Source organism: Manis pentadactyla, chromosome 10 (assembly GCF_030020395.1).
Source record: "Manis pentadactyla isolate mManPen7 chromosome 10, mManPen7.hap1, whole genome shotgun sequence".
Lineage (NCBI taxonomy): Eukaryota > Metazoa > Chordata > Mammalia > Pholidota > Manidae > Manis > Manis pentadactyla.
In genome coordinates, this window is record NC_080028.1 from 52,447,012 (window position 1) to 52,473,861 (window position 26,850).

Sequence of the window (26,850 nt, forward strand, 5' to 3'; positions counted from 1 at the left end):
TTGGACATTTTTCTTTACAGAATTATAAGGATACAGTCACAATCATTTAAATAGTGCATAATAAGGTGATGAGTGGTTAGTGAATATTTCTTTCCCAAAATCTACTAATGACTCAAAAATTTGTAAGACGATCACTTCCCAAATTGATAACCTACTTGAGTAACTGTGTGTGCAAGTTTATGTGCAGTGCACATGGTTCTGGTATAGAAATGTTTGCTTTGTAAAAATTCATAATAAATGATGCCACTTCCTCATAGTATTTAAAACAAAAATATTCACATAATTTGATTAATTCACATTAGTTTTATTTTTCTTCCCTACCTTTGAAAGAAAAAGTAAATAAATTCACTCCTTTCCTGTTTTCCTTACTTTTTAAAGTTACATTAAGTTTATGAAGTGCATACTTTTAAAATTACATTTCTGGCTTTTAGACAAGCAAATATATCCAACAATTTATTTAATTATTTTCTTAATGTTAAAACTAGAAAATAATCATAATTTATAAAATAGTTCATTCCTCTACCATATTCTTGAAACAAAATCATAGGCATTCCATTCATATTCTCTATTTTCAGATCCTCATTCTCTTGGACAAAATATTTGGGGATTTGAAAGTTTCCAGCTTTATATTTAGATTTGACAGGAACAAATTTCAGAATAAAGTCTAGTTTAAGTCCCCAGACAATTTTTATCATGTGTACGCTTAATTTTTTATTAGTCATGTTGTGGCTTGTTAGTACCTTGATGGAAGTCACAGAATAAGATTTGAATATATTTGTGTTTAACTTTTCTCCTGCCAAAGTTTATTTTAGTTAATTCTTCTATCACAAGGGCTGTACATTCAAATTTCAGTAGCATTAAATTTGAAATCATGCAGAATAAGTTTGACAGTTTTAGAGGAAAAAGTATAGAATTATTTCTTCAAATGGTCATAGTATATATGACAAAAATGCTTATTTTTCTTAGAGATCTAGGACCACTCTCATTTCTAATCTGACACATACTTTCCCTATAAAAATTCCAACTTTAACAGATCCATTTTTTTCATCATCCTTTTCCGACATATTCTTAGCAATATACTTAAACACAGCTGCACAAATGGAAATTTTAGAATAAAAATATTCAATCAAAACCTACATTTTGGGCTTTTCTTTTCATATCAGATAATTAAATATTTTAAAGTGCTTATATCTATAACAATTAATGTAAACTAATAGGTATCTTAAAGAACATTTTAAATTACTAATAAAAACAAATAAGCATTTAGAACTATTCTTTTTTGTATAAGCTCTTGACAAGGTTGGATCTCTCTGTTCTAATTTTCATCTTGCCTTGTACACTTTGAGGGCAAAGTTTGTGATGTAATCTAAAGATTTAAATTGGAAAATTGATGGACACATTTAGATTCTAACGGATGGAGAGAAAATAAGACTTTTCTTCTGGAAAGTAGTTTCTAATATTTCATCTGTTCCTTTGGTAGTAGTTCCATGATAAATTCTCCTCATAGGAGGTTTCTGTATAATTTATCCAAGTGCTCCTTATAATTTGCCAGTAGGTGCCTTATGAATGAAACCTATAATTTACTTATGGTTTATGTCTAAGTCAAGTATTTTTCTATTACTTTGAAGGCTTTTAAATGTTAATCATTGGTATTAAAAGTGTATTCTTTTCCACTCAAAATCATTTCTGCTTTTAATATTCAAGCACTTTAGGTGAATAGCTATTCTCTAAAGACATTAACAACTATGGATTTAAAATTCGATTTCATTTTTTTTTACTTATAAAATCTTAACAGTATCCTTTTGGCTTTATGGAGACGGACTATAAAATTGACGAATAAACAAGAAGTTAATTGCATCCTTATGTGTAAATACTGATATGGAAAAATCAGGTTCGTTAACTATTCAGATTGCATTTTCCCCTGTTACAGACTCTTGAACATAGAGGGCGCTGTTACATTAATGAAGATAACCCTTTCAAGCAGTGTTGTGTATGGCTCCTTTTAAGGGCAAGACCATCAGCTCCAATGTGTTACATGACTGCTATGTATTAATCATTTTGTCTTTCTCTTGGTAAATATATTTTTAATAATGCTTCAATGAAGTCCTTTCGATAGGCTTTCATCTGAGATAAGTAAAGATGTGAATGTGGATGCATGGAAATATTTATGGAAAACATTAGCTCATATGTTGAATGCCTCATGAAGTTTCCTGACAGCAATTCTTAATTTTTAACACATATAATGATACGTCGTGACAAAATTCAACCAACATGAGTCACTAGACATTAAATATTAAGAATTATGGCAAGATTGATAACTTGCTTAGACATTCTGGGAAGGCACACCTTTTGTCCCATTTATGCCAGGATATACAGACCACTTTATTTAGTCTCAGTGGTGCACAATAATTCTGGCAATACATAAAGTAGCTCCGGTTAATTGTTATGTTGATTATTCCAAGAAAATAAGGTTGTTTAAAATATTGTGGTTTTGAAATGTATAGATCTTTAAATTTTATCTCACTTGTTTGAAAATGCAGAGGATTTCTGATTTAATTAATAATAGGTAGTATACCTGTGGCTGTTTTCTAAAGTGAGAACAATCAGAAGAAAGGTACCAAACTCTCAGTTATAATATTACTCACTTCTGTCCTTGAAGATCTTAATGTTTTACTCACTCCTAAATGCCGACTTCACGCGTTACCGCTGGTACTGCTGTTTTCCTATAGCAAAATACTCAGGTTGGCCCTTCTGGGAAAGAGCCTTAACTTACAGAATACATTATTGGAACAATTAGGAGATGCAGTTATTGATTAACATCTGGTGTTACATATAATAGATGCCAGGCATAAAAGAAAAAAAAATGCTTTGTAAACACCATGTGTGTCAAGAGCCCTAAATGTGTATCTTTGGACACACTTTTCCCACTTTAGAATCTCTCAAGATAAGGTTCTGAAACAGTAAAGATACCTTCATGCAAAAAAGAAAAAGGTTTTTGCAATGCTGAATCATCCCAAATAATTAAGAGTGGTGTACTACTCAATGTGATATTATAGAGATATTAAAATAATCATTTTGAAAATGATACTATGTGGACATTTTTCATGAGTTTGAAATAGGATAAAAAATTATAGATTATACTTAGAATTATTAGAATATGTGTGTGTGTGTGTATAAATATATACACACACAAACACATAGAGAAAGAGAGAGAGAGGTTAAATATGTAGAGGGTTAAATGACATTTTATCTGATCTACATCTTAAATACTGCTCTGATGAGCAGACATTTCCTGAGTTGAAAGGTATCATCATTTTATTTTGGTTTATGCCACTACAATAAGATTTCTTAATTTGTCCTCTGGTTAAATTGTGTGAGCTGGGCAAACAAACCGAGAAATGATGGTGTCCAAATGGCTACTCCTATATATTCATATTTTATGGTCTTTCTTTAGAATAGAACATGTAGTATTTCTCTCTGAGGGAATATGTCATAAATTGCAAAGTCTTGGAGACCACCCTAATAGACTAAAGAGGCCTCTTGACTTTCTGTAAGAAATATTAGTATCATAATCAGAGAAACTCAAGTATAGAAATACAATTATAAATATTTCCATTGATTTACCACATTGTCAAATCAAAATAGAGCCTTTGTTTCTAAGTGTGCTCTTTTTGCTCCACATTTTCTGTAGAAGGCTTCTCTCAGTAACTAGAGCATTCTTCAATACCTGAAATTTTAAGTAATTGAACAACTTTTAATGATGAATGAAAATAAAGAAATCTTTAAATCAGCAAATGCTCAAAAATACACTCAGAGCCTGTGTCAAGAGAGGTGTCACATGCTGTTTTGAAAAAGGATAGGAAATTGTAGAGCACTCTAGTTAGAATTATTAATATGTATATGTATACAGAAAGTGGCTAAAACACAGATTCTGAAGGCTGATAGCTCGGTTTCAGATTCTAACCCAGGTTTGAAGCATTGATTTTGGAGCCAGACTATCCACATTCAAATCTTGACTTAACTACTTACTGTGTAATCTTTAGCAAATGATTTAACTCTCTCTGTCTTAATTTCCTTATAAATAAGACAGGGGTTAATAATAACACCCAGATATTGAGGGTATCTTACAAATTAACTGAAGAGACTATGTGGCTCATTATAAACATATAAAAGGCTTTTTTCTAATTATTTAATACAGCTGTTATCTCTACAGGATTTACCAATTATTTGGGAAATATAAGGTTGTTCTGATCATTTATGTAAACTAGTTAATTTGATTTCTATATAATGGTAATCAAACTCATTAAAATAAGTATCTACATGAGCATCACATTCAGTCAATTTCTAGGTTATGAATGTGAGAATCATGAGTTTTCCATATCCTACTGATGACTTGATAAGACATCCTGGTCTGTAGCTGTTCTTCAACATATTTCCATAGTGATATTAATGTGATCACTAAAAATATTTACTAACCATACTTGGTGCCTAATAGTGAAAGAAGTGCTGGGAAGTGTAGAGTATATAAAAACTGGTTATGTACGTAGTCATTGTCCCGTAAGGGATAGAAGAATATTAATAATTTATATTTCAAAAGTCAGGTGTAGGTTAATTCAGTTAACATTGTTAATGTTATGTTTTATGTTTATTTCCACTTACTAATGAATTTTCAGATGTCTTACCAAAACAGAATCTCCTTTGTGAAATTTAGTTAGCAATCTCCTGGGTAAAGCCACCAGTTTACAGATGTTTTGGGCAGGGGTGGGGTGGGGTGGGGAATATTGTCCTACCAGTAGAACTTTAATAGAGGTCTTGATACTCATGCTTTGATAAATGGCCTGTTGCTGAAAATCAAAAGGGGTTGATATCAGGGAAACTTGTATTTTTTTATTTTGGTTCTTCTATTTTACACTCTTAGCTCTCTTCCTACCTCTCTCTTTTTTTGTTTCCCAAACACACACCCACACACACATCCACTTATCTTTTCTGAACAGGGAATCTAAATAGTTTCTTCTTTAAGAGATGAGCCATGCAAGAGTATATGGTCAGAAAAATGCAGCACTCTAGAGTTGTAGACAAACATGAAGCTGTTTGAATGTTAATTGCTTGTATGTTTGTTTTGAATTAGTTGGAGTTGACTGGGGAACCCAGGTAGTACTTGCTAATAGCTTCACCCTTTTTATTTTACCTCCAGTCATGCTTTCTAAATTGGTTTCATATTGTTAAAAATTTTTCTTTGACTATCAGCAAGAATTCAAATTATAGTATGCATTTGCTATTGGTCTTCCACTATATGATGTCTGTTTTAACACCTTTAGTACTGTCAGAAAACTGATGTATAACCAATGAGTAACCCACCACAAATATTTTAAGATGAATCTTTCCTGGAGCATTTCCTTTGCTTACTGACTATAATCCCCTCAGTCAGCGTGTGCCCTCCCTCCTTGCTCCTGGTAACATAAACCCTGTGAGTGTTCGGTGCTGCAGTTTTCAGCAGTGGTTTAGATGACTCAGGTCTATCAGAACCTAGCAGATGCTCTGCCTCAGGTTTTTCTCAGGGTTTCTCTAAAATACTTTTAACGATAAAAAATAAAAGGAAAACTTTGAAGGTAAAACTGGAAAATACTAAAGTTAACTATTACACAACTAGCTTACAGATCTTTTTTTTTTTTCAAGTTTATTTCTGTATTAGAATATATAAACCCGGAGGGTAAAAAGAGTTAAGCTGTGTACTAACTCGGCTGCCTACTTACTATGACAGCATGCTTGTAGAACTTGAATAAATAAGGGAAGAATAATAAAAGTTAATCATAAACTAATTCAATACTATATGATTAAAACCATAAATGTTAGAAAACAAATACTCATGTCTGACTCCGTACAGATTGTTCAAAGGAGATCAGATTGTATAGGCTAGCATTAGACACAGGGAAGTGCCTTATTTAATAAAAAATCCTCATTAAGAAGAATTGTTTTCGTAGCAATCAAAATTCTTAGATATAAGAAATAAAAATTAAACCAGGCTGACATAAGCAATTAAAAGATTATTGATGGCAAAATGAATCACTGAAAAGCCTGGTGGGTGAGTCTCACACATAAGGACAGAATCACATCCAGTGGCTGAGGACTAGAACTATTCCTTGTGCCCTGACTCTGGCCTTTGTGGCTTGTTCATTGGAGACTAACTGTTGCTGATGCAGGCACCACTGCCCTCGGAAATTAGTGATACTGTCACTGTTAAAACCACTGGCAGCAATGACTTTCCTTACAATGTCTTTCTTGGGCCATTAGCTACAGATTCTAAAGCCAGTGCAGCTGCGCATGTTTGGCTGAGTCAAAAGCAAATAACTGTACCCTTGCAGCAACTGACCAAGAAACTTTGACATGTTGAGCTTCTTGGTGTTATTTCCCCCAAGATGGGTAAAGGGAATCCAGCAGTCAATCTAAAAGACACCACTTCTTCCACTGTCCATTAATCTATTCTTTTGTAGAATCCTCCCTTTGAATCTGGTTGACACTACAACTTACTCGTGACCAGTGAGATGTGATGGAGCGTAGGCTAAAAAAAAAATTCCTTATGGCTTCTACTTGAGTCTCTGGGATGCTTTCTGTTGAGCTACTCTCTTTGTAACCCAACTGCCATGTAATGAGAAGTCCAGGACACATAGAGGCCATGTGTAGATGTTCCGATTGAAAGCCTCAGCTGAACTTCCAGCTGACAGCCAGCTTCAGCTGTCAGCTACTTGAATGAGCCATCTTAGGTATCCAGCCCCATCAAACTCTAAGACGGCCATGGTCCCAGAGGACACATGACTGCAGCCCCTTGAGGGGATCACAGGGAAGAAGTGGTCAGCTGAGCCCGGGAGGCCCACAAACTCTTCAAAACCATAAGGAATCATAATACAATTTTAGCCACTAAATGTTGAGATTATGCAGAAGAGATATCAAATTAAAAGGATTCCACAAATGCAGGAAAAGTTTGCAGATTCTGGGCAGGAGAGAAAGAGACAGAGAATAGGAAAGAAGAAAAGGAGGATGAGGAAGACAAATAGAGGTAGATGATTATTACAGATTTACAAATCCTGTCTGGTCCCTATTTCATTCTACCCATCAAACATAGACTTACTAATCTTTTAAAATACTGACGTTTCTTGAAAGACAAAGACTGTACCAGATGCCCTCTCTTAGAGGTCTTTTTTTTCTTGACTGCTCATAAAGCATAATTCTTTGAAATATGCAACTGTTTTTTATTGAAGTATAGTTTGTACACAATATTATATTGGTTTCAAGTGTACAACACAATGATTCAACAGTTACCCACATTACTAAATCCTCACCCCCAGCAGTGCAGTTACTCTCTGTCAACATAGGAAGATGTTACAGAACCATTGACTATATTCTCCATGCTACACTTCCATCCCTGAGACCATATGCAACCGTAATTTAAAAGATAAAAGTTAGGCTCTCAGAGAATAAATAATTTGCCTAAGATCATATAGTTAACTGTTGCCAGAGGCAGTTTGTGGACTCAGGTCATTATGACTACTAAAGCAAAATTTAACTTAGGTAGATTGCCGTATTTGCCTTTTCCCCCCTGTATTTTGGTAACAAGAAACTAGTTCAATAAATTTTGCTTATTTCAAAGAAAAGCATGCAACATATATCAGTTCAGAATTGATGGTTCTGAACTGCCCATGTGATTTCTAAAAAAATTTTTATGAAGGTATGATAGATATACACTGTTATAAAGGTTTCACATGAAAAAACAATGTGGTTACTACATTTACCCATATTATCAAGTCCCCACCCATACCCCAATGTAGTCACTGTCCATCAGTGCAGCAAGATGCCACAGATCCACTATGTGCCTTCTCTGTGCTACACTGTTCTCCCCGTGATCCCCCACACCATGCGTACTAAACACAATACTCCTCAGTCCCCTTCGCCCTCCCACACACCTCCCCTTTGGTAACCACTAGTTCCTTCTTGGAGTTTCTGAGTCTGCTGCTATTTTGTTCCTTCAGTTTTGCTTCATTGTTATACTCCACAAATGAGGGAAATCACTTGGCATTTGTCTTTCTCCACCTGGCTTATTTCACTGAGCATATTGTCCTCTAGCTCCATCCATGTTGTTGCAAATGGTAGGATTTGTTTCTTTCTTACGGCTGAATAGTATTCCGTTGTGTATATGTACCACCTCTTCTTTATCCATTCATCTACTGATGGACACTTAGGTTACTTCCATATCTTGGCTATTGTAGAAAGTGCTGCAATAAACATAGAGGTGCATATGTCTTTTTGAATCTGAGAAGTTGTATTCCTTGGGTAAATTCCAAGGAGTAGGATTCCAGGGTCAAATGGTATTTCTATTTTTAGTTTTCTGAGGAACCTCCATATTTCTTTCCACAATGTATGAACTAGCTTACATTCATACCAGCAGTTGTTCTTAGTCTTTTCCATGCTGGCCATCCTAACTGGTGTGAGGTGATAGCTCATTGTGGCTTTAAGTTGCATTTCCCTGGTGATTAGTGATGTGAAGCATCTTTTCATGTGTCTATTGGCCATCTGAATTTCTTCTGTGGAGAACTGTCCCTTCATATCTTCTGTCCATTTGTTAATCGGGTTATTTGCTCTTTGGGTGTTGAGGCTTGTGAGTTCTTTATATATTTTGGATGTTAACTCCTTGTCAGATATGTCATTTACAAATATATTCTCCCATACTGTAGGATGCCTTTTTATTTTGTTGATGATGTCCTTTGCCGTACAAACCTTATTAGTTTGATGTAGTCCCATGAGTTCATTTTTGCTTTTGTTTCCCTTTCTCGAGGAGATGCATTCAGGACGAAGTTGCTCATGCTTATATTCAGGAGATGTTTGCCTATGTTGTCTTCTAAGAGTTTTATGGTTTCAGGACTTACATTCAAGTCTTAAATCCATTTCGAGTTTACTTTTGTGTATGGGGTTAAACAATAATCGAGTTTCATTCTCTTGCATGTAGCTGTCCAGTTTTGTCAACACCAGCTGTTGAAGAAGCTGTCATTTCCCCATTGTATGTCCATGGCTCCTTTATCAAATATTAATTGACCATATATGGTTGGGTTTGTATCAGGGATCTCTAGTCCATTCCATTGGTCTATGGGTATGTTCTTGTACCAGTACCAAACTGTCTTGATTGTGGCTTTGTAGTAGAACTTGAAGTTGGGGAGTGTTATTCTCCCTGCTTTATTCTTCCTTCTCAGGATAGCTTTGGCTATTCGAGGTCTTTTGTGGTTCCATATGAATTTCAGAACTATTTGTTCCAGTTCGTTGACTGCAGAATGCTGTTGGTATTTTGATAGGAATTGCATTGAATCTATAGATTGCTTTAAGCAGGATTGCCATTTTGACAATATTAATTCTTCCCATCCATGAGCATGGGATGTGTTTCCATTTATTGGTATCTTCTTTAATTTCTCTCATGAGTGTCTTGTAGTTTTCAGAGTATAGGTCTTTCACTTCCTTGGTTAGGTTTATTCCTAGGTATTTTATTCTTTTTGATGCAATTGTGAATGGAATTGTTTTCCTGATTTCTCTCTCTGCTAGTTCATTGTTAGTGTATAGGAATGCCACAGATTTCTGTGTATTAATTTTGTATCCTGCAACTTTGCTGAATTCAGGTATTAGATCTAGTAGTTTTGGAGTAGAGTCTTTAGGGTTTTTTTATGTACAATATCATGTCATCTGCAAACAGGGACAGTTTAACTTCTTCATTACCAATCTGGATGCCTTTTATTTCTTTGTGTTGTCTGATTGCCATTTCTAGGACCTCCAGTGTTACATGGAATAGAAGTGGGGAAAGTGGGCATCCTTGTCTTGTTCCCGATCTTAAAGGAAAACATTTCAGCTTCTCACTATTAGGTATAATGTTGGCTGTGAGTTTGTCATATATGGCCTTTATTATATTGAGCTACTTGCCCTCTATACCCATTTTGTTGAGAGTTTTTATCATGAATGGATGTTGAATTTTGTCAAATGCTTTTTCAGCATCTATGGAGATGATCATGTGGTTTTTGTCCTTTTTGTTGATGTGGTGGATGATGTTGATGGATTTTCGAATGTTGTACCATCCTTGCATCCCTGGCATAAATCCTACTTGATCATGATGGATGATCTTTTTGATGTATTTTTGAATTCAGTTTGCCTATGTTTTGTTGAGTATTTTTGCATCTATGTCCATCAGGGATATTGGTCTGTAATTTTCTTTTTTTGCAATGTCTTTGCCTGGTTCTAGTATTAGAGTGATGCTGGGCTCATAGAATGGGTTTGGGAATATTCCCTCCTCTTCTATTTTTTGGAAAACTTTAAGGAGAATGGGTATTAGGTCTTCACTAAATGTTTGACAAAATTCTGCAGTGAAACCATCTGGAACAGGATTTTATTCTTTGGTATGTTTTTGATTACCAGTTCAATTTCATTGCTGGTAATTGGTCTGTTCAGATTTTCTGTTTCTTCCTGGGTCAGCCTTGGAATGTTGTATTTTTCTAGAAAGTTTTCCATTTCTTCTAAGTTATCCAGTTTGTTATCATATAATTGTTCATAGTGTTCTCTAATAATTCTTTGTATTTCTGTGGTGTCCATAGTGATTTTTCCTTTCTCATTTCTGATTCTGTTTATGTGAGTAGACTCTGTTTTTTTTCTTGATAAGTCTGGCTCGGGGTTTATCTATTTTGTTTATTTTCTCGAAGAACCAGCTCTTGCTTTCATTGATTCTTTCTATTGTTTTATTCTTTTCAATTTCATTTATTTCTGCTCTAATCTTTATTATTTCCCTCCTTCTACTGACTTTGGGCCTCATTTGTTGTTCTTTTTCTAGTTTCATTAATTGTGAGTTTAGACTGCTTATATGGGAATGTTGTTCTTTCCTGAGGTAGGCCTGTATTGCAATATACTTTCCTCTTAGCACTGCCTTGGCTGTGTCCCACAGATTTTGCGGTATTGAATTATTGTTGCCATTTGTCTCCATATGTCACTTGATCTCTGTTTTTATTTGGTCATTGATCCATTGGTTACTTAGGAGCAAGTTGTGAAGCCTCCATGTGTTTGTGGGATTTTTCATTTTCTTTGCTTAATTTATTTCTAGTTTCATACCTTTGTGGTCTGAGAAACTGGTTGGTACAATTTCAATCTTTTTGAATTTACTGGGGCTCTTTTTTTTTGAGGCCTAGTATATGGTCTATTCTTGAAAATGTTCCACGTGCACTTGAGAAGCATGTGTATTCTGTTGCTTTTGGGTGGAGAGTTCTGTGATGTCTGTTAGGTCCATCTGCTCTAATGTGTTGTTCAGTGCCTCTGTCTCCTTACTTATCTTCTGTCTGGTTGATCTGTCCTTCAGAGTGAGTGGAGGGTTGAAGTCTCCTAAAATGAATGCATTGCATTCTATTTCCCCTTTTAATTCTGTTTGTATTTGTTTCTCATGTGGAGGTGTTCCTGTGTTGGGAGCATACATATTTATAATGGTTATATTTTCTTGTTTGATTGACCCCTTTATCTTTTGTAATGTCCTTCTTTGTCTCTTGTGTCTTTCTTTGTTTTGAAGTCTATTTTGTCTGATACAAGTACTGCAACTCCTGTTTTTTTTCTCTCTGTTAGCAGCATGAAATATCTTTTTCCATCCCTTCACTTTTATTCTGTGTATGTCTTTGGGTTTAAAGTGAGTCTCTTGTAGACAGCATATAGATGGGTCTTTTTTTTTATCCATTCAGTGACTCTATGTCTTTTGATTGGTGCATTCAGTCCATTTACATTTAGGGTGATTATGGATAGGTATGTACTTATTGCCATTGCAGGCTTTAGATTCATGGTTACCAACGCTTAAAGGTTAACTTCCTTACTATCTAAGAGTGTAACTTAACTCACTTAATATGCTGTTACAAACACAATCTAAACGTTCTTTTCTTTTTCTCCTCCTTTTTCTTTCTCTTCCATTTTCTATATATTAGGTATCATATTCTGTATTCTTTGTCTATCCCTTGATTGACTTTCGGGATAGTTAATTTAATTTTGCATTTGCTTAGTAATTAACTGTTCTACTTTCTATTGTGTGGTTTTATTACCTCTGGTGACACCTATTAAACCTTAGGAATACTTCCATCTATAGCAGTCCCTCCAAAATAGACTGTATAGATTGTACATGGGAGATAAATTCTCTCAGCTTTTGCTTATCTGGAAATTGTTTAATCCCTCCTTCAAATTTAAATGATAATCTTGCCAGATAAAGTAATCTTGGTTCCAGGCCTTTCTGCTTCATTGCATTAAATACATCATGCCACTCCCTTCAGGCCTGTAAGGTTTCTACTGAGAAGTCTGATGTTAGCCTGATGGGCTTTCCTTTGTATGTGATCTTCTTTCTCTGGCTGCTTTTAGTAGTCTGTCCTTATCCTTGATCTTTGCCAATTTTATTACTATATGTCTTGGTGTTGTCCTCCTTGTGTTGGGAGATCTGTGGATGTCCATGGCCTGAGAGACTATCTCCTTCCCCAGATTGGGGAAGTTTTCAGCAATTACCTCCTCAAAAACACTTTCTATCCCTTTCTCTCTCTCTTCTTCTTCTGGCATGCCTATAATGCTAATATTGTTCTGTTTGGATTCATCACACAGTTCTCTCAGTATTCTTTCATTCTTAGAGATCCTTTTTTCTCTCTGTGCCTCAGCTTCTTTGTATTCCTCTTCTCTAGTTTCTATTTCATTTATCGTCTTCTCCACCGTATCCAACCTGCTTTTAATACCCTCCATCATGCTCTTCAATGATTGGATCCGTGACCGGAATTCATTCCTGAGTTCTTGGATGTCTTTCCGTACCTCCATTAGCATGTTGATGATTTTTATTTTGAACTCCCTTTCAGGAAGAGTCATAAAGTCCATGTCATTTAAATATTTCTCTGGAGTTATATTAATTTTACTCTGTACCAGGTTCCTTTGGCATTTCATATTTGTATATGGCGCCCTCTAGTGTCCGGAAGCCCTACTCTTAAGCTGCTCAGCCCCTGAAGCAACGTCGGGGGTCCCAGGCAAGTGGTATTGGTGCCTGCAGGGAGGAAATAGCTGTTTCCTGCTTCCCGGCTGCTATGCCTGTCTCCACTGCCTGAACCAGTGGGCCGAGCACACAGGTATAAGCTTTTGTCCAAGAGCAGGCTGATATGGATCCCTGCTTTCCACAAGCAGCTGGAATTTCAGTCTCTTCAGGAATTCTGGCTGTCTAAGCTTTCCAACCCTGTAATCACATGAGTATCACGACAGCACCATGAAATGTAAGTTTGTGCTCCCAGAGCAGATCTCCAGTGTTAGGAATTCAGCAGTCCCAGGCCTCCACTCCCTCCCCGCTCAGTTTCTCTTCCTCCTGCTGGTGAGCTGGGGTGGGGGAACGGCTTGGGTCCCACTGGGCCACAGCTTTGGTACGTTACCCGGTTCCGTGAGGTCTGCTCTTTTCTCCAGGTGTATGCAGTCTGGCACAGTCCTCTTTCCTATTGCTCTCTCAGGATTAGTTGTATTAATTACATTTTCAAATTGTATGCGGTTTTAGGAGGAAGCCTCTGTCTCACCTCTCATGCTGCCGTCTTTAATCCTTTATCTGCCCATGTGATTTTGAGAAGATACAAACAGCACATGGTAATCCTTATTACTAATTCTAAGTCGTTTCATAGTGAGACTTGCTGAATGTCCCTACACCAAATTATTTACATTGAAATCCGCTGGACTACTGAATGCTTCTGCACTATACACTTCAGAGCCCTTCTGGAGGCATGAAGATACCAATCATCCATCAGCTGTGCCAACAAACCTGAGGACTTGGATATAAACATAACAGTGAATTCAGGGGCAAAGGCAGAGAGTGTAAAAGTTTTCACAAAATGAGTAGTGTAGTGGGAGAATTATTTAGCATTTGTAGCTGGCGTGTTGAATTGAATAATTTTAGAGTTGCACAATGAGATACTTACTCAAATAAATTAGCCTATTTGTAATGAATCTTTGTTTTGGCACTACCCTTTGCCAGTTGTTTGTGCAGGACAGTCATAACAATGAATATGTACAGGCGTACTATTTCCTAATAGCATGCTAAACTAGAATCAAAACAGGCATATATCAACATGCATTAAAGTTGAATGGCAATTAAATAAGCACCGACACATTTTCTGATTTGCTGTCATAAATTACTCAGTTTGTTAAAAACCATCAGAGTCAAAGACAGTGTTAAGAATAAGAATCCCAAAGGTATTAATATCTACAAAATTTCTGTGGATAGTTTAAACAACCTTATAGTCAAAAAGAAATATGAAATTATGTATTTTGAGCCTGCTTCATTTTTAGAATGAAATGTGTATTTTTGAAATAGGAAAGAAATTGGATAATTTTTCCAGAAATAAAGAATACCTCTTCAAATGCTGAGAATATACTGTGGCTACAAATTAAAATGAAATGATTGATTAATGAAGTCTAACATCTGACTCATTATTCCAGAGAAGAACTTTGATACTGGCATGTAGCGTACATATTTTAATTTCTCCAAAATTACAAACCACATCTTGATATCCCACTTCCCAATCTAGTTATTGCTTTACTTTTGATTGATTAATTGTAGTATAAAGTTGAATATAATATATTCATTTCAAGCATATAACAGTGATTCAGCAATTACATACATTAGGAAATGCTCACTACAGTAAGTATAGGTGAAGAGGATAAATAGGAACAAAATTCCAATTACAAAATCATTCATCGGGTGAAAAGTACAGCATTGGGAATACAGCTTTATTTCTTTTTGATCAGCATCACCTTCTTGAAACACTTCCTTCAGTTGGAACACCACTGCCTCTTTTAATTTCTTCTTCCCTACTTATGCTCCTCAATAGCCTAATCTGGTATCTTCTCCCTGTCTCCAAGAGCACTAAAACTCAGTGTCCTAGGAAAAGATGCTAAACCACATGACTGCTGGCTCCTTCCCCCAAGACAGATGGAAACTCATCTGCCACTACCTCTTAAACTCATCCAGGCTAATAGGGACTGTGCCTGGCCTCCCCATTCACATTATTTGACAGAGTAGCCATTTATTCCAGAGGAAAATGAGCTTTCACACACACAAATGACATTTGTGAAGAATCTCTATTTCAAAAGAAAAAAAAAGGAACCTTGCCCTCACAGACATTGCAGTTTGGAGGCAAGAGACTAGAAAACAGGCAGCTACAATAGAGGTGGCATAGCACAGCAGGAAAGAAATGGACACCTCTGGAGCCAGGCTGCCCATGTTTGAATCTTGCTCTGTTTACCTGCTCAGTGACTTTGGGCAAATGACTTAATCTCTCTGTGTCTCAGTCTCCTTCTCTTTAAGAGGACAATTGTAATAGAAGTCCTGCTCTCACAGGTTGTTTTGAGGATTTAAGTAAAATATTTAGAGCAGGAACTGGTATGTAGTCAAAGTAAGCACTACAGAAATATTTGATAAAGACAAGGATAAATGTTAAAGATCAGAGATATGTGGTTACTGGAGATCTTTTGCAGTTCCAAACAAATTGTAGGATTTTCTATTTCTATTTTCAAGTTTTTTCCTATTTCTGTCAAAAATGCCATTGCATCTATGATAGAGATTGCCTTGAATCTGCAGATGGGTGTGTTAATTGCGGTAATCATTTCACAATGTACACATATATCAAATCATCATGTACACTTTAACTATACACAGTTTTGTCAATTATACCTCAATAAAGCAGAGGGAAAAATCAAAATAAGTGTACTGCATTTTAAATAGTGTCAGGAGCAGAAATATCAATATAGAAAGGCCTAGGAATTCATAGTAACTTAGTAATCATACAAAATTATGTATGGGCATATATCGTCTTTAAAAAATCAAAAGAACTAAGTAAAATATTAGATATGAAAGTTGTGAAAGTTGAAACTTAGAATTCAGTAGATGGAATAGAGGCAGCTAGAGATGATTAGACAATTACAAAAATCAGAATCAGGAATCTCAGAGAAAAAGATGCCCCAAAAAGGAAGCATAGGAGATGTGAAAATCAAAATTGAATGTAACATGCAGATCATAGGGGTTGCAGAAAGATTGGAAGATAAAAATGAAGAGGGAAAATATTTGAAGAACACTGGAGATAAATGATTTGTAATAAAACCAACAAGAAAACGATGAGACCTTATGCCACTCAAAGGGCTCCCTCACATGAAGTGAGAGGAAATACTTCAGTCCTACACATAGAGAAAGACGTTAAACATCAAAGACAAAAAGAAAATATCATAAGGAAAAGAAAAGACCGCAGATAAAAGAGCAAGACAAGAGATGAGCAAGAGCTTTAAAAATGTGAATGAGAGAAGATGATAGAATTGTAATTGCAGATTTTGAAGGAATCTTAAATTTTATTCCAGCAAATTATTGTTTAAGTAGAGGACATGAAAAGATATTCTTGGCTTTATAAGGCTTCAGAAGTTTTGCAACACAAAAACAACAGTGAACACAGTTGTGTATGAAGTATATAAAAAATAGTAGACCCAGAACCATGAGATACCTGAAGAAAAGATGAACAGATACCTTAATAATATTTACTACTGTCTTAAAATATGTGTATGTGTATGTACTTATCTAGATACATATATCTGTGTATCTATGTACCTATTTACTACCAATCTCGCTACCTACCAATCTTAGAAACATATATAGTAATATGATAAAGTTAGAAGGAAATCAAGAGTTTTAACAACATGGCAAAATTCTTTTATTCTTTGAAAATACAGATACCATTTTTTTTTAAGTAAGGAAAGATGAAAAGAAATACAATAAATCAAGACAAAGGTATATCATAAATTATGTTACTGAAGTAGATTTAAGCATGTTGACATTAATAATTAATAGAAATAGACTATACACACCAGCTGAATGATAAGGGTTGGCAAATGTAATAATAAAGGCTTGGAGTATACACTTCTTCTGTCTGTATATACTTCTATGTGATGATATCATTTGGCCTGTGTCTTTAAACATTATTTAAATACTAATGACTCCAGAGTTATATTTCCAACCTGGATTTCTTCCCAGAGCTCTAGACTCATATACCCAATTACTTGCTCAACAACAACAACAAAAATCACATGATGCATTATTAGACGAGCTAATGGGATTACAATCTGGTGTGGTCAGTGGAGGTTTCTATGAGAAAGTGGCATTTATAGTGAACTTTGGAAAATGAATATGGGAAAAAGTTCAAGTTGGGCTAGAAGCAGGGAACTTTTGTGGGGGAAAAGGAACAGACTCAGCAAAGGCAGAGTCAGGAGGGAGCCTCACATACTTGAGGACATGAAGAAAGGTGGTTGGGGCCATATGTGAGCACTGCAAAAAAGTGTTGCATAAACGTCCTATAGATGTGGAAGTCTGGGATCCTCCACAGCCCCCTAGGCTTGGAGCTAATTGATGGGGAAGGCTGAGGTCCTCCATAGCCCACCTTGTTAACCATTTTCATCTTCATTCTAATAACAATGAAAGTAATTGCAGGATATTAAGCAGGATCACTAAATGATCAGATTTTTATTTGGAAAATATCCTTAAGAAAATAAATTGGGGGGGGGCGGAAGATGGCGGCGTGAGTAGAGCAGCGGAAATCTCCTCCCAAAACAACATATATCTATGAAAATATAACAAAGACAACCCTTCCTAGAATAAAGACCACAGGACACAGGTCAATATCCAGACCACATCCACACCTGAGAGAACCCAGCGCCTCGCGAAGGGGGTAAGATACAAGCCCCGGCCCCGCGGGAGCCGAGCGCCCCTCCCCCCAGCTCCCGGCGGGAGAAGAGCAGGCAGAGCGGGAGGGAGACGGAGCCCAGGACTGCCGAGCACCCAGCCCCAGCCATCCGGGCCAGAGTGCAGGGCGCTCGATACTAGGAAAACAGGGCAGCAAGAACAGTGAGCAGGCACTGGAGGCCGGGTGACAGAGGACATAAGAAAAGCGCGCGACCATTTTATTTTTGCTTTTTTGCTGCTTTGTTTTGGCGAGCGCTTTTTGGAAGTCTTAAAGGGACAGGGACCCCAATATTAGGGAAACAGGGCAGAAAGACCGGTGAGCAGAGGCCTGAGGCTGGCACCGGAGAATAAAGAAAAACGAACGACCACCTTTTTTTTTTTAATTAAAAATTTTTTTTTTTTTAATTAAAAAATTTTTTTTTCTTGTTTTTTTTTGTGGTCGTTGTTTTGTTTTGGCGGGTGCTTTTTGGAAGTCTTAAAGGGGCAGGGCGGGCCACTTAATCCAGAGGTAGGGAATCCGGGAACTCTGGGCATCCTAATCCCCTGGGCTGCAGGGAGCAGGGAGGCCCCTTACGGAGATAAATAGCCTCCCAGCAGCTCCTGCTCCAACGCGACTCCACCATTTTGGAGTAGCTGCCCGAGCCAGGCCACGCCCACAGCAACAGCGGAGATTAACTCCATAGCAGTCGGGCAGGAAGCAGAAACCCTGTCTGCGCGCAGCTGCGCAGCACAAGCCACTAGAGGCCGCTGTTCTCCCAGGAGAGGAGGGCCACAAACCAACAAGAAAGGAAGTCCTTCCAGCCGTCACTCGTCCCAGCTCTGCAGACTATTCCTATCACCATGAAAAGGCAAAGCTACAGGCAGACAAAGATCACAGAGACAACACCAGAGAAGGAGACAGACCTAACCAGTCTTCCTGACAAAGAATTCAAAATAAGAATCATAAACATGCTGACAGAGATGCAGAGAAATACGCAAGAAAAATGGGATGAAGTCCGGAAAGAGATCACAGATGCCAGAAAGGAGATCGCAGAAATGAAACAAACTCTGGAAGGGTTTATAAGCAGAATGGATAGAATGCAAGAGGCCATTGATGGAATTGAAATCAGAGAACAGGAACGCATAGAAGCTGACATAGAGAGAGACAAAAGGATCTCCAGGAATGAAACAATATTAAGAGAACTGTGTGACCAATCTAAAAGGAGCAATATCCGTATTATAGGGGTCCCAGAAGAAGAAGAGAGAGGAAAAGAGATGGAAAGTATCTTAGAAGAAATAATTGCTGAAAACTTCCCCACACTGGGGGAGGAAGTAATCAAACAGACCACGGAAATACACAGAACCCCCAACAGAAAGGATCCAAGAAGGGCAACACCAAGACACATAATAATTAAAATGGCAAAGGTCAAGGACAAGGAAAGAGTGTTAAAGGCAGCTAGAGAGAAAAAGGTCACCTATAAAGGGAAACCCATCAGGCTAACGTCAGATTTCTCAACAGAAACCCTACAGGCAAGAAGAGAATGGCATGATATATTTAATACAATGAAACAGAAGGGCCTTGAACCAAGGATACTGTATCCAGCACGACTATCATTCAAATATGACGGTGGGATTAAACAATTCCCAGACAAACAAAAGCTGAGGGAATTTGCTTTCCACAAACCACCTCTACAGAACATCTTACAGGGACTGCTCTAGATGGGAGCACTCCTAGAAGGAGCACAGCACAAAACACCCAACATATGAAGAATCGAGGAGGAGGAACAAGAAGGGAGAGAAGAAAAGAATCTCCAGACAGTGTATATAACAGCTCAATAAGCGAGCTAAGTTAGGCAGTAAGATACTAAAGAGGCTAACCTTGAACCTTTGGTAACCACGAATTTAAAGCCTGCAATGGCAATAAGTACATATCTTTCAATAGTCACCCTAAATGTTAATGGGTTGAATGCACCAATCAAAAGACACAGAGTAACAGAATGGATAAAAAAGCAAGACCCATCTATATGCTGCTTACAAGAAACTCACATCAAACCCAAAGACATGTACAGACTAAAAGTCAAGGGATGGAAAAACATATTTCAAGCAAACAACAGTGAGAAGAAAGCAGGGGTTGCAGTACTAATATCAGACAAAATAGACTTCAAAACAAAGAAAGTAACAAGAGATAAAGAAGGACACTACATAATGATAAAGGGCTCAGTCAAACAAGAGGATATAACCATTCTAAATATATATGCACCCAACACAGGAGCACCAGCATATGTGAAACAAATACCAACAGAACTAAAGGGGGATATAGACTGCAATGCATTCATTCTAGGAGACTTCAACACACCACTCACCCCAAAGGATAGATCCACTGGGCAGAAAATAAGTAAGGACACGGAAGCACTGAACAACACAGTAGAGCAGATGGACCTAATAGACATCTATAGAACTCTACATCCAAAAGCAGCGGGATATACATTCTTCTCAAGTGCACATGGAACATTCTCCAGAATAGACCACATACTAGGCCACAAAAAGAGCCTCAGAAAATTCCAAAAGATTGAAATCCTACCAACCAACTTTTCAGACCACAAAGGCATAAAACTAGAAATAAACTGTACAAAGAAAGCAAAGAGGCTCACAAACACATGGAGGCTTAACAACATGCTCCTAAATAATCAATGGATCAATGACCAAATCAAAATGGAGATCCAGCAATATATGGAAACAAATGACAACAACAACACTAAGCCCCAACTTCTGTGGGACACAGCAAAAGCAGTCTTAAGAGGAAAGTATATAGCAATCCAAGCATATTTAAAAAAGGAAGAGCAATCCCAAATGAATGGTCTAATGTCACAATTATCGAAATTGGAAAAAGAAGAACAGATGAGGCCTAAGGTCAGCAGAAGGAGGGACATAATAAAGATCAGAGAAGAAATAAATAAAATTGAGAAGAATAAAACAATAGCAAAAATCAATGAAACCAAGAGCTGGTTCTTCGAGAAAATAAACAAAATAGATAAGCCTCTAGCCAGACTTATTAAGAAGAAAAGAGAGTCAACACAAATCAACAGTATCAGAAACGAGAAAGGAAAAATCACGACGGACCCCACGGAAATGCAAAGAATTATTGGAGAATACTATGAAAACCTATATGCTAACAAGCTGGGAAACCTAGGAGAAATGGACAACTTCCTAGAAAAATATAACCTTCCAAGATTGACCCAGGAAGAAACAGAAAATCTAAACAGACCAATTACCAGCAACGAAATTGAAGAGGTAATCAAAAAACTACCAAAGAACAAAACCCCCGGGCCAGATGGATTTACCTTGGAATTTTATCAGACATACAGGGAAGACATAATACCCATTCTCCTTAAAGTTTTCCAAAAAATAGAGGAGGGGATACTCCCAAACTCATTCTATGAAGCTAACATCACCCTAATACCAAAACCAGGCAAAGACCCCACCAAAAAAGAAAACTACAGACCAATATCCCTGATGAACGTAGATGCAAAAATACTCAACAAAATATTAGCAAACTGAATTCAAAAATACATCAAAAGGATCATACACCATGACCAAGTGGGATTCATCCCAGGGATGCAAGGATGGCACAACATTCGAAAGTCCATCAACATCATCCACCACATCAACAAAAAGAAAGACAAAAACCACATGATCATCTCCATAGATGCTGAAAAAGCATTTGACAAAGTTCAACATCCATTCATGTTAAAAACTCTCAGCAAAATGGGAATAGAGGGCAAGTACCTCAACATAATAAAGGCCATCTATGATAAACCCACAGCCAACATTATATTGAACAGCGAGAAGCTGAAAGCATTTCCTCTGAGATCGGGAACTAGACAGGGATGCCCACTCTCTCCACTGTTATTTAACATAGTACTGGAGGTCCTAGCCACGGCAATCAGACAAAATAAAGAAATACAAGGAATCCAGATTGGTAAAGAAGAAGTTAAACTGTCACTATTTGCAGACGACATGATACTGTACATAAAAAACCCTAAAGACTCCACCCCAAAACTACTAGAACTGATATCGGAATACAGCAAAGTTGCAGGATACAAAATCAACACACAGAAATCTGTGGCTTTCCTATATACTAACAATGAACCAACAGAGAGAGAAATCAGGAAAACAACTCCATTCACAATTGCATCCAAAAAAATAAAATACCTAGGAATAAACCTAACCAAAGAAGTGAAAGACTTATACTCTGAAAACTACAAGTCACTCTTAAGAGAAATTAAAGGGGACACTAACAGATGGAAACTCATCCCATGCTCGTGGCTAGGAAGAATTAATATCGTTAAAATGGCCATCCTGCCCAAAGCAATATACAGATTTGATGCAATCCCTATGAAACTACCAGCAACATTCTTCAATGAACTGGAACAAATAATTCAAAAATTCATATGGAAACACCAAAGACCCCGAATAGCCAAAGCAATCCTGAGAAAGAAGAATAAAGTAGGGGGGATCTCACTCCCCAACTTCAAGCTCTACTATAAAGCCATAGTAATCAAGACAATTTGGTACTGGCAAAAGAGCAGAGCCACAGACCAATGGAACAGACTAGAGAATCCAGACATTAACCCAGACATATATGGTCAATTAATATTTGATAAAGGAGCCATGGACATACAATGGGGAAATGACAGTCTCTTCAACAGGTGGTGCTGGCAAAACTGGACAGCTACATGTAGGAGAATGAAACTGGACCATTGTCTAACCCCATATACAAAAGTAAACTCAAAATGGATCAAAGACCTGAATGTAAGTCATGAAACCATTAAACTCTTGGAAGAAAACATAGGCGAAAACCTCTTAGACATAAACATGAGTGACCTCTTCTTGAACATATCTCCCCGGGCAAGGAAAACAACAGCAAAAATGAGTAAGTGGGACTATATTAAGCTGAAAAGCTTCTGTACAGCAAAAGACACCATCAATAGAACAAGAAGGATCCCTACAGTATGGGAGAATATATTTGAAAATGACACATCCGATAAAGGCTTGACGTCCAGAATATATAAGGAGCTCTCACGCCTCAACAAACAAAAAACAAATAACCCAATTAAAAAATGGGCAGAGGAACTGAACAGACAGTTCTCCAAAAAAGAAATACAGATGGCCAACAGACACATGAAAAGATGCTCCACATCGCTAATTATCAGAGAAATGCAAATTAAATCTACAATGAGGTATCACCTCACACCAGTAAGGATGGCTGCCATCCAAAAGACAAACAACAACAAATGTTGGCGAGGCTGTGGAGAAAGGGGAACCCTCCTACACTGCTGGTGGGAATGTAAGTTAGTTCAACCATTGTGGAAAGCAGTATGGAGGTACATCAAAATGCTCAAAACAGACTTACCATTTGACCCAGGAATTCCACTCCTAGGAATTTACCCTAAGAATGCAGAAATCAAGTTTGAGAAAGACAGATGCACCCCTATGTTTATTGCAGCACTATTTACAACAGCCAAGAATTGGAAGCAACCTAAATGTCCATCAATAGATGAATGGATAAAGAAGATGTGGTACATATACACAATGGAATACTACTCAGCTATAAGAAAAGGGCAAATCCAATCATTTGCAGCAACATGGATGGAGCTGGAGGGTATTATGCTCAGTGAAACAAGCCAAGCGGAGAAAGAGAAATACCAAATGATTTCACTTATCTGTGGAATATAAGAACAAAGGAAAAACTGAAGGAACAAAACAGCAGCAGAATCACAGAACTCAAGAATGGACTAACAGGTACCAAAGGGAAAGGGACTGGGGAGGATGGGTGGGTAGGGAGGGATAAGGGGGGGAGAAGTAGGGGGGTATTAAGATTAACATGCAAGGGGGAGTAGGAGAAAAGGGAGGGCTGTACAACACAGAGAAGGCAAGTAGTGATTCTACAACATTTTGCTATGCTGATGGACAGTGACTGTAAAGGGGTTTATAGGGGAGACCTGGTATAGGGGAGAGCCTAGTAAACATAATATTCGTCATGTAAGTGTAGATTAGTGATAGCAAAAAAAAAAAAAAAAAAAAAAAAGGGCAGTTCCTGTGTGGTAACCTCCAACGAGTTCTACACAAGGGTATAAAGGGCATATAAAAGTGTAGGCAAAGGGTCTGTTTGTGTTTATACAGAGGATCAAAGCCTAATTGGGCTACCCCGAAAATGAACTAAGATACGATATGAAAAAGAACTTCCAACATCTGCACCCTCTGGAAGACTCATGCCAGAAGATGATCATCAAAAAACCCCAACAAAGATCCACGCACTGCTACAGCTGTAGATGCACTCATCTCACCAGTTCCTGGACCTGCCATGGGAATGAGGAAGGAGATATCTAAGCTGCCCTGTGCATACAGTAAAACAACAAATTTGACTGGATCTATACTGTTGGAACTCAACCAAGAATTTGGAGAAGTGCAAATTGTAGCGCTCCAAAGTCTTACAACTACAAACTATTTATTGTTAAAAGAACATATGGCATGTGAACAGTCCCCAGGAATGGGTTGTTTTAATTTGTCTGATTTCTCTCAGACTGTTCAAGTTCATTTGGACAATATCCACCATATCATAGATAAGTTTTCACAAATGCCTAAGGTGCCTAACTGGTTTTCTTGGTTTCACTGCAGATGGCTGGTAATTACAGATATGCTTTGGTTATGTAACTATACTCCTATTATGTTAATGTGTGTGTGCAATTTAAGTAGTAGCTTAAAACCTATACATGCTGAAGTTACTCTACAAGAAGATATATCAAAGAAATAATCAATCTTCCCATGTTTTCTTCCGCCTGCTACTTCTATAGCTTTTCTTCTTCCTTCCTAATTACAACCCTTAAATAGAATTCGTGCCTCATATCAAATTTACCGAGTATCATAATTCTTCCAAGTGGTAAAGAAACCTCAAGACAAATGCTGGGCATAGAAGCCACAGGGCATAAATATGCAAAGAAGTAAAAAGCTAACTTTTTCAAACAATAAGGCTTCTCTCTCACTTACCAACTTCACATTTCCCTGTATGGCCCCGGAAGATGACTGGTTAGCCAGAGACGGGTAAGATTCCTCAAGGGAGGAACAACCTAAGACAGGCACAGTCGCAGGGGGGCCATCAGGTGAGAAATTGGGGATCAACAGAGGTGAGGCTTAGAACCTCACCCCCCCGTTCTGAGAGAAATCTTCTGCATACGTGGATGTTTTATTGCCCTGGTCTAGCTTGGATTAACACATAGTCTACAGGCACACACCTGATCATCTACATGTGCTCTCTTACAACACTAAACTATGTTTTCTACCTTTATCTTGTATCTACCTACCACTTCAGCATTTTATTAAAAATAATAATAATAAAGAGAGAAATGTGGTATCCACATATAAATCAAGTATAAAAACCAAATGAGTATTCATATTTGAACTGACTGTTTATAGTTCATAATGCATGAGCAAAACCGAAAGTTTCTGTGATGACTGCCCTTGTACTGTTCACTATGTAACTTATTCATTATGTAAGAATTTGTTCTACATGTAAAAACTTGTTTGTTATGCCTCAGAAGATTGGAGACTGACAAAAATTAGGCTTGGGGTGGAATAATGATTGTGCATTGAGCATTGACTCCCCTATACAGAATTTTATTGTCGTTAACAACAATTTGATCAATAAATATGAGAGATGCCCTCACAAAAAAAAAAAAAAAAAAAGGACAGACTTCCAATGGTAAAATAAATTAGTAACCGGGATGTAAGGTATAGCATAAGGAATATAGTCAAGATATTGTAACAGCCTGGTAGGGTGGTAGCTGGAACCTAGAATTATGTATATAAATGTTCTACCACTGTGTTGTACACTTGAAACTCATGTAATGTAATACTGTGTGTCAACTACCCTTCAATAAAAAATAATTAATAAAAATAAATAAATAAATAAATAAATTGAATCTTACTCATCTCCAGCATTTTGCAAGACATATGGTACACAGTGAGGCTCAAATTGTCCTTTGAATATATGTGAGGTTATTCAGAGCTATAGCAGCTGCAGATAATCGAGTTTAAAAGAACTTTATGATTACTTTCTAATACTGGAAAGTAGCCTTTTTCATCAGCCCTGTAAAATTGTATTACTTCACGTAAACACTCTCTTCTTTTTATATTATTTTAGATATACCGTGAGTTAGCAATGAGCTACACTTTTCAGGAGACATGATTTATCCATTTAATATACACTTGAAAAGGTAGACTGCATTTACAGGAGGTTGTGAATATCTACTGAATGTTTAAAAGTCCTTGGGTCATTTTATGTGCCTAGGTAACATTTCAAAACCCCTTTTGAGTCTGTTTCATTTTAGCACAGTGGGCTGCTAATTGAAATTAAAAAGAAAAAAAATATTTTCACACATGGTTGACAAACCAAATCTGCTGAGGTTTCTGTAAGTCTAGCTTGCTGTTGTCTGCTATTTAATTAACCAGTGAACAAATAAAATGCCCTCAGTTTAATTTTCATTCCGTAGCTCAATACTGTAAACTCTTCACGGCATAATTAAAAGTCCTGAATTCTCCCAGGAATGACATTACCAGTAAGCAACCAAGCCATGAAATAGAGAAGCCTGCCTGTTACTCTGCTGAACTGTGTGTGTTAATGAAGCTGCACAAGTGTTCTTTGCTTAATCTGACTGAGCTGAGAAAACCCAGCTGGCAGCCAAGCTACCTGCTTGTAAACCTCTCCAGCATCGGAGCTCCGGGAGAGCTTCATTAAAGTTAAATATAAGAATTGCATTGTACTTTATTGAATTTCATTGACTTTTCCTTGGGACAGAACTTATGCTCAGATAATACAAATTTACCCCAGTATCACCAAGTATAATAACTGTTAGATTTCAACTTTGATGTTTATCTTGAATCAGAGGGGAAAACATGAAATAAAAGGTTTTAAAAGAAAAACAAAAACATTGAAGCTTGGCTAATGTCGTTTAGAAAAAATACTCCGTTTTATGTATATTATGTTTAAAATTTAAGGCTCTTTTCTGGATAGTCATTTCTTCACAAAATCAGTAATT